Raw genomic sequence first — 7,279 nt, forward strand, 5'->3', positions numbered from 1 at the left:
TTTGGCCGATGAGAGGAAGGAGGGGAAATGTGCAGAGAGACGTGAGATGGAGGGATGGGGGTTGGGAGAGGTTAAAGGGCAGAGGAAGAAAGGAGGTACATTTTCAGAGGATGGGAGGTTGGAAAGAAACAGAGAGAACAATAACTCCCATGTTTAAAAGGCTTTTCTCAACCCCCATGACACCTCGGGCAGCAGTTTAAAGTCAGGCCGAGCTTTGGGGCTCTTTCTCCTCAGGCTCATTTTCAGAAGAAGCCTTCTCCAAAACATGACAGTAGTTTGTGTCTTTTCTCTCATTTGCTCTCAACAAGGTACATTTCAAAATACTCCATGTTTTTTTTTCCTTTTTATATTTCTCTGTAGATTAAACCTTTTAAACACATTTGAGCTGATGGTCTTTGTTCTGTAAATACAAACCAAAAAAAAAACAAAGAGGAAAATTTGCTAAACTAAAATCTTATAAAACACAATTGTTTGATTTCTTCCCACATAATTACAATTCTTAAAAATACATTTAATGAAATTAGCTAGAGGGCTAACATGAGTTCCTCATGTTACAGGACTATACACAAGGCATGCTAACAAAGTTATTTCCCTGCTACTTGTATTCAGATTGGGCCTGTTTTCATGAGAAGTTGCATTTTCAACAACAGTAAAATACATGTACATCCATTACTAAGAAATTACTGTATTAATTAATTGTTTGATTGTAAAATGTAACAGTTGGGAAACGTCATTAAAATGAGCCAAATATTAAATCAGGAAACATGTGTTAATAATGATAAGTAATTGTTTTAGTGGCTTGCTGTGAGTGCAAGCACATTTCTGAATGAATTATTAGTCATGTTTAACGTTTTCCCATCCATTAATTGCAAGTTATTTAGTGGAACTGTGATTCAAAGAATGGCACGTCAATGAAATACAACTGAATGTTAAGGTTTTACAAACCTTTAAATACATATAAACCTTTGTTAACAACAGCAATGAAAAACGATTTAAAGCTATTTGTGAAATAGACTATATGACCTTTTTATCTCTTTTAATTGGATAATGTTTGATTTAAAAGTGTGAATATATAATTGATTTGAAATCTGAATGACACAAATCTGGTGTAAAATCTCAAAATATCCTCCAGTAGCTTAGTTTTACTTTACCAGAGTGGATAAACCAACATGTGGGCATGAGCTTTTATTTGATTGAGTTTATTCTGTTCTAAAGCCAAAAAAACGTATTAACAACCAGTCATTTCAAATCTTTCATTATTAATATTACACATTAGTCAAGTTGTCTGTCATTCATTTTCTACTGTAGAATGATATTGGCTTACAAGAGTCAGTGAAAGGAAAAACAACCAAAGTAATTCAACTTCTCTTTTTGCCTTTTAAATACTTTTGATTGACTTCTTTAACATGTTGAAGGTTCGTGAGGAAATTGTAAATCATTTTCTAATACATAATGATTCATTATTCTCTGCAGAAGCAGATTTACAATCTGTCTTACAATACTAAATTCTTTCATTTATTTAAATACTTCTTGCAATTGTTTTATGTCAGAAATGAATCTCATTTAATGTGCAAAACAGCTACAGCTTTTTATTTTCACATCATGTGGATTCAGTCGTTACCACAGTGTGAACTGCCATTTTCTCATCTGTGAGGATTAATAATGATAATCAGTGTCTTTAAGTAATTAAGGTGTGTATTTCAGATTCGTTAAATAACCTTATTATTCAGGCAAGTAAGCAGGAATTTCCTTTCTTTCTCTCTGCTTGTATTAGTAAATGACTTAGCAAAGGGAATATGTAGAAATACAGTTTCAGAAGAAGTTTGGAAAAATACAATTACACCCAAAACTAAATGTATTCTGTCATAAAGGTAAACTCCACTTCAGTGTCAAACACGTTGAGTCCAGTTTGAGGAGAGTCTCTCTGAGGCAGGGGGGGCATCACTGTTCCAAAGCTTCACCGGATCCATCATGCCCCGCCTTACATCAAACATTTTTTCGCCAACTGGCTGCACAATCAGATCCCTTCTGAGTGGGCTGGAGTCGGGTGGGTGTGAGGGGAGTAAAAAGTGGGCCCTTTCCCACTGGATAATGCCATTATTTCAGCTCCTCTGGCCAGGAATGCCAAATTTCACAGGCCGCTACTCCTCTCTGAGCGTCAATCAAAGCTTCGCGAGGGGCCGAGGCGCCCACAGGGTCCGCCTCCAGCACCGTGTGGTCTGATCCAGCCATTGATCCCCCGCAAACCAGATCACACATGCTCATTCTGCGTGTTCCTCTTACTCAAACTGGGATCAATGTGCAACTTTTACAACAATTTCCTATTTTTCGTAGTTGACTTTAATTATCATTGTCACACACTTCGCTTATAATGCGCAATCAAAGAGACATAGATCGGAATTAAGCGTCAAAAGTACGCCTGCGTGTATGTTTGTATTCAAATCGACTCTTTTAATTCGATCACCATTGTAGGCCTGATCCGCGCTGCCTGTGTGGGGAGATAAGCTGGGTTTAGTCCATATTTGAACTACTGAACAGCATTACTGTCCCAGCAGAGGCCAATTAAAGGCTAATTATAATCCCCTTTGGAACTGCACAAAAGCTTTCTTTTGCGCCAGAAAGTAAATAAAATAATTAGTGATCGGATACGTGAGGGAGAGACGATGAGAAATTTGTGAATGGGACACAGTTAATCAGGTATTCGTTGTACGGTGTGACGCTTCCCCGCGCGCAGCCAATCCTGTGCGCGCTGGAAATGTTGAACACGCCGAAACCAAACCAATGGCTCATCATAAAGCAAAGACTAGCGCAAGAAGAGGCCAATCAGTGGGAGGCATGCAAACGAGGAATTTGCTCCTGCAGGCTCTGAATGTCAAGTAGTCAAAGATGGAGTCGGATCTGCGAGGCCGTGTGTTTGTGCATGGAAGACTTGCGATTTTTTTTTCTTTTTTTCTGACTCTTCAAGCTCCGCACATTTGATCTCTGGTCGCTCGCAGCCTTCAAGGAACAACGGCGTGAATCCACGAAGCGGCGGACCGTGAAGAGTGGTTTGTGGAGAGGGTTGCTTTTCTTTGTTTTATGGACAACTTTTTCCCCCCCTTCTCCTTTTGCCTATAACGGATTGTCCCTCCCTTGGCTAGATACTATTCGCGATTTTAGAGGAGGTGGTTGTGCAGAGAGCGAGGGAGGGAGGGAAAGGGGGGGGGGGGGGTCTACTGTGAGTTGGAGCCGATTTTTGCGTAAATTGTCAGGAGCACAGTGCAAACTTGGAAGTTGCAAAGGTCTAGATGCGAAGATTGAGGGTTTATTTATGCGACTTGAGGGAGGGGAAACAGCAAAAGGAGTTGAGTCAATCCCGCGCGCTGCGCATCTGGAAGCTCGCTCCAAAACTTGATCAGGACACGATATAACGCCTTGTGGACAGATAGACGCGTCCTGCACCTTTTTATTGGGCTGTTATCGTAGTGTAATGGGTCTCAGAGGGGGACATTTCCACGGTGCAGGCGTTTGTGTATGTGTGTGTATGTGCGTGCAGCCTATAGGCTGTTGTGCAATCTAACAAGTCGTCAGTATTGTGCTGTGGGTTTGTGAGCTGGCAGGAATGGCTCGCAGAGCAGATCCAGTGCTTCTAACGTGAAGGAGGCGTATAGGCCGCTCTCAGATGTATGGCGGAGAAAACGTAAAGCTTTCAAGAACAGGTAAAAAAAAAAGAAAATACCCAAGAACACCTTGATGTGTTTTAGTAGGAATAATAAAACGGATTAGACCGAAAAATAAAATCTACATGGTGTTCTCGAGCGTCCTTTTTCCTTTCACGGTAGCCTATAGATTGTGTAGGCTATGTTGTGTAACAAGGCGTTGATTGTGCAAACTTGCACAGATTAGCCTACTTTGCTTTTTATTTTTGCCGTTGTTGCGGTTTATTGTTAAGTAATTTCACTGTGAACGAGAAATGCAACTTTTTTACAAGTTTTTTTTTTTTTTTCTTTCTTCTCTCCTTTTTGTTAAAGAAATCAATGGCTTTATTTTTTCGGAGTGTGCTCTTGTTTTATTTGTAGCGATCATTCGGAGGGAAGAATTGACATGGTTAAAATGTATTTGATAGTTTAAGTATTTAGGACTGCAGCGTGTAGTTCTCTGAAAGCTTTGGGAGTGTTTCTCTCCCCCCCACCCCCCTTCTTCGACCTCCCATTTCTCCCCAAAAATTAGAATGCATGTCATTCACTGGAGAGAATAGTATGGGCCCACATGCTGGGAAATACCCATTCTCCCAGGGAGAGAGTAACCAATGCTGCTTAATTTAGGAAGTTTGGTCTGAAAAGTTATATTGTTTAACTGTTATATCCTATCCGTCTCACACAAATGCAGAATTAAAGCTAAACAAATTTCACCTTAATAGGCTGATTTTCTACAGTAAAAACTAAAGGGAAGAAAAGCTTGCAAACTTAGAAATCCAGTTTGACTTTTGCTTGGTTTGAGTACTTTTGTGATATAGCGACGTTTGAATTGATTCTTCAAAATAAAAGTACATGCGTTTTCTTTTTAGGAGAAAAGGGCAAGTTGAGTCAGTATGGGCAGTGGAGTCGGATGGTGTCCATGTTGTTGTCCACTGTCCTTTTTCTGTTGCACTACTGGACATTGAGATGAGCAGTGCAATATTAAAAGGGCATTGGCTGATGAAACAGAGACACACACACACACCTTCCTTTACTGTCTTAACTCCTAATGGAGCTATGAGGGTGTCCTTAAATGTGGTTATGGGTCTGCGTTTGTGACCAACTGTCTCTACTTAGTATCATACAAAAACTCTGGGTGAGCCCCTGTATTATTTTGCTTTCTCTTGTAGGTGTAAAGCTAAAAAAAACTTCAACATTTGAACTTCATATTTTCTTTTAAGCACACCTTTAACGGTTATTACTTAAATATCAAAGAAATGACCTAGATTCAAATTTCAGCACAATTTGAGCGTTTCATTACTTGCCTTTTTTCCTTTAAAAAATAAATAAAAGCCCATCAGTCTGACAAACATCACTGTTGCTTATTTAAATGTATTTTGAGTTTGGCAGTGAAGAATGGCTGTCCCATGTCCACGTGCTGACACATGCTGAGGTCAGCTGCTTTGACAATGTTGCACTACTGTACCATCCATTCTAGCAGTGCAATAGTATTGTCATAGCATTTGGCCTCAGCTCATAAACTGGTGCTAAAGGGCTCATTTCAAACAAATTTGTGTAGAAGTGGAGCTGATGACTGATAGCAGGTGCTGGTGCAGAGCAAAGCCTCCTCAGCTGTTTACCCAGTTCTGTATTTACAGATGAGAGTTTACACACATTTGTAGGCTGACACAGGCACTCGTGACCTACATTCAAAGTTTACATTCAAACCGATGTGCATTAAGGCATTTTAAAGGAAGAAAAATGAATGGCACAATGCCTTTTTCCAAAACTATATCATTGATTTTTGTCCATCTTGCGTGATTGTGCATTGGTTGGAAGTCATCATTTACCCACCTTTTTAATTTACGCCACAGCTCATGAAAAGTGCATAATTATTCAAAGTGACCACTGGAAGAGCAAATCAATAAAGGCAAATTTGAATAATAACAGAAATACTCATGAAGACATTCCTTGTGCATTGTTATACCTTAAAAGTTTCCGTTATGCGAACTGGATTTGAAAGGTTTCTAGATTTTATGGTAAACAAGCTCTCTGTTAAATCCACTGTTTTTTCAATGGAGTTTAGTCTCCTGTGTGTTTTTCTTTACCTGTGTTGTGTTTGTCGTCTCACTGAACACTGTAACAGTGTGTATCAGGGTGCTGATGGTAAAATGAGCAGATGGAAAAAAGAGGGGGGGGGTTATGTGTGTTTTTTGAGCATCCTCAGTGGTAGCAGGTCAATGGGGGGAGGGGAGGTTAGGGAGGAATGTAGGGAGCAAGGGCCCTCTCTTCCCCCTCACGTTTTGCCTTCTCTTCTGTCTTTCTTTCTTCCTGTGTTGAGATTAGGTGTCACTGCTCCTGTGTGCGCCTCATGCTTGAACCATAAAGTAAGAGAGTAAAGAGGTATGTTTGTTTTGATGACCGTCAGCAGACCCCTCCCGGTGCAAATGTTTAACCACCGTCCAGTTGGCTGTTACAAGCTGCAGCAGACGGACACAAGTCATTTTTAAAACACAGAAAAAGGAAACGTATTGTAAAACAATGTTCCAGGGGAAAGGGATTGTGGTGTATTGAAGCCAGTTTGTAAAGTCTCATGTCTGTCTTTAAAAAGTACTTTTGAATTTGACTTAGATGTAAAAGGGAATTCGTATTTGCACACCAAAGGGAAGGCAAAAAAGAGACCTCAGTCACTTGACTGTGTGAAATTCTCCCTGAGTAAAGAACGTGACTTGTTTAGGCTTGCTTGCAATGCTTGCTGGGAAATCCTGGAATGTGTGGAATGGGGGACGGTGGTGCTTCTGCAGTTATCTGACTGCATGGAGCAGTATCCTGCAATGAAACCCAACATGTCAGCGGTGCTTTTTTTTTTTTTTTTTTTTTTTTTTTAGCAGCTTTCTAAAACTAGAGAGAATATAAGCTGATGAGATAACGACATCTGTATTTCATTAAATACATAAAACACAACTTAGTCCAACTGCTATGCACGAAACAAATGTTTTTGTTTCAGCCCTTTTGTAATTTGTCTATGGGCCTGCTGTTCATGAGCGGATGTTTTTTCATTACACTGTACTTAATGAAGCCCTTTTTTTTTTTTTAAACAAATAAAATCATGTGGGAGAATTTTCTGAAAATTAAATCTGAACTGTTATTCAAACATGATATACTAATGTGGAACAAACACAGTTAATGTAGGCTATACATGCCATTTTATGTTATTTTTGTTTTGACAACTCTCTGAATAAAGATGATTAAATTCATTTTCAATTGCTCATAGTTTTCTTGAAAAAAAAAATTAATAAATGTAATGTTTATCAAAAGTTTAAAAAAAAAAAATCTGATTTGGATTTGTAATAGCAGATCTGTCACCTTCATGCCCGTCCTGAATTTTTATTAAAGAATTATACAACAGTAAGTAGCTACTGTACATCTTATTAAATTGAAACATTAAAATCTCAGGCCTGACCACGGCCTGCAGGCTTTAAACGTGCATCTTTACTGTCCACAGATCAGTTTTGATTCAACAAACCGATGTCACTCAATTCTCAATATTTTTTTTATTACCTCGTAATAAATTTCCTTTTCACTTCTTGAGGAAATTACAAAGTTTTTAAAGAAACCAAATA

The sequence above is a fragment of the Etheostoma spectabile genome, chromosome 16, assembly GCF_008692095.1.
Source record: "Etheostoma spectabile isolate EspeVRDwgs_2016 chromosome 16, UIUC_Espe_1.0, whole genome shotgun sequence".
Taxonomy (NCBI): domain Eukaryota; kingdom Metazoa; phylum Chordata; class Actinopteri; order Perciformes; family Percidae; genus Etheostoma; species Etheostoma spectabile.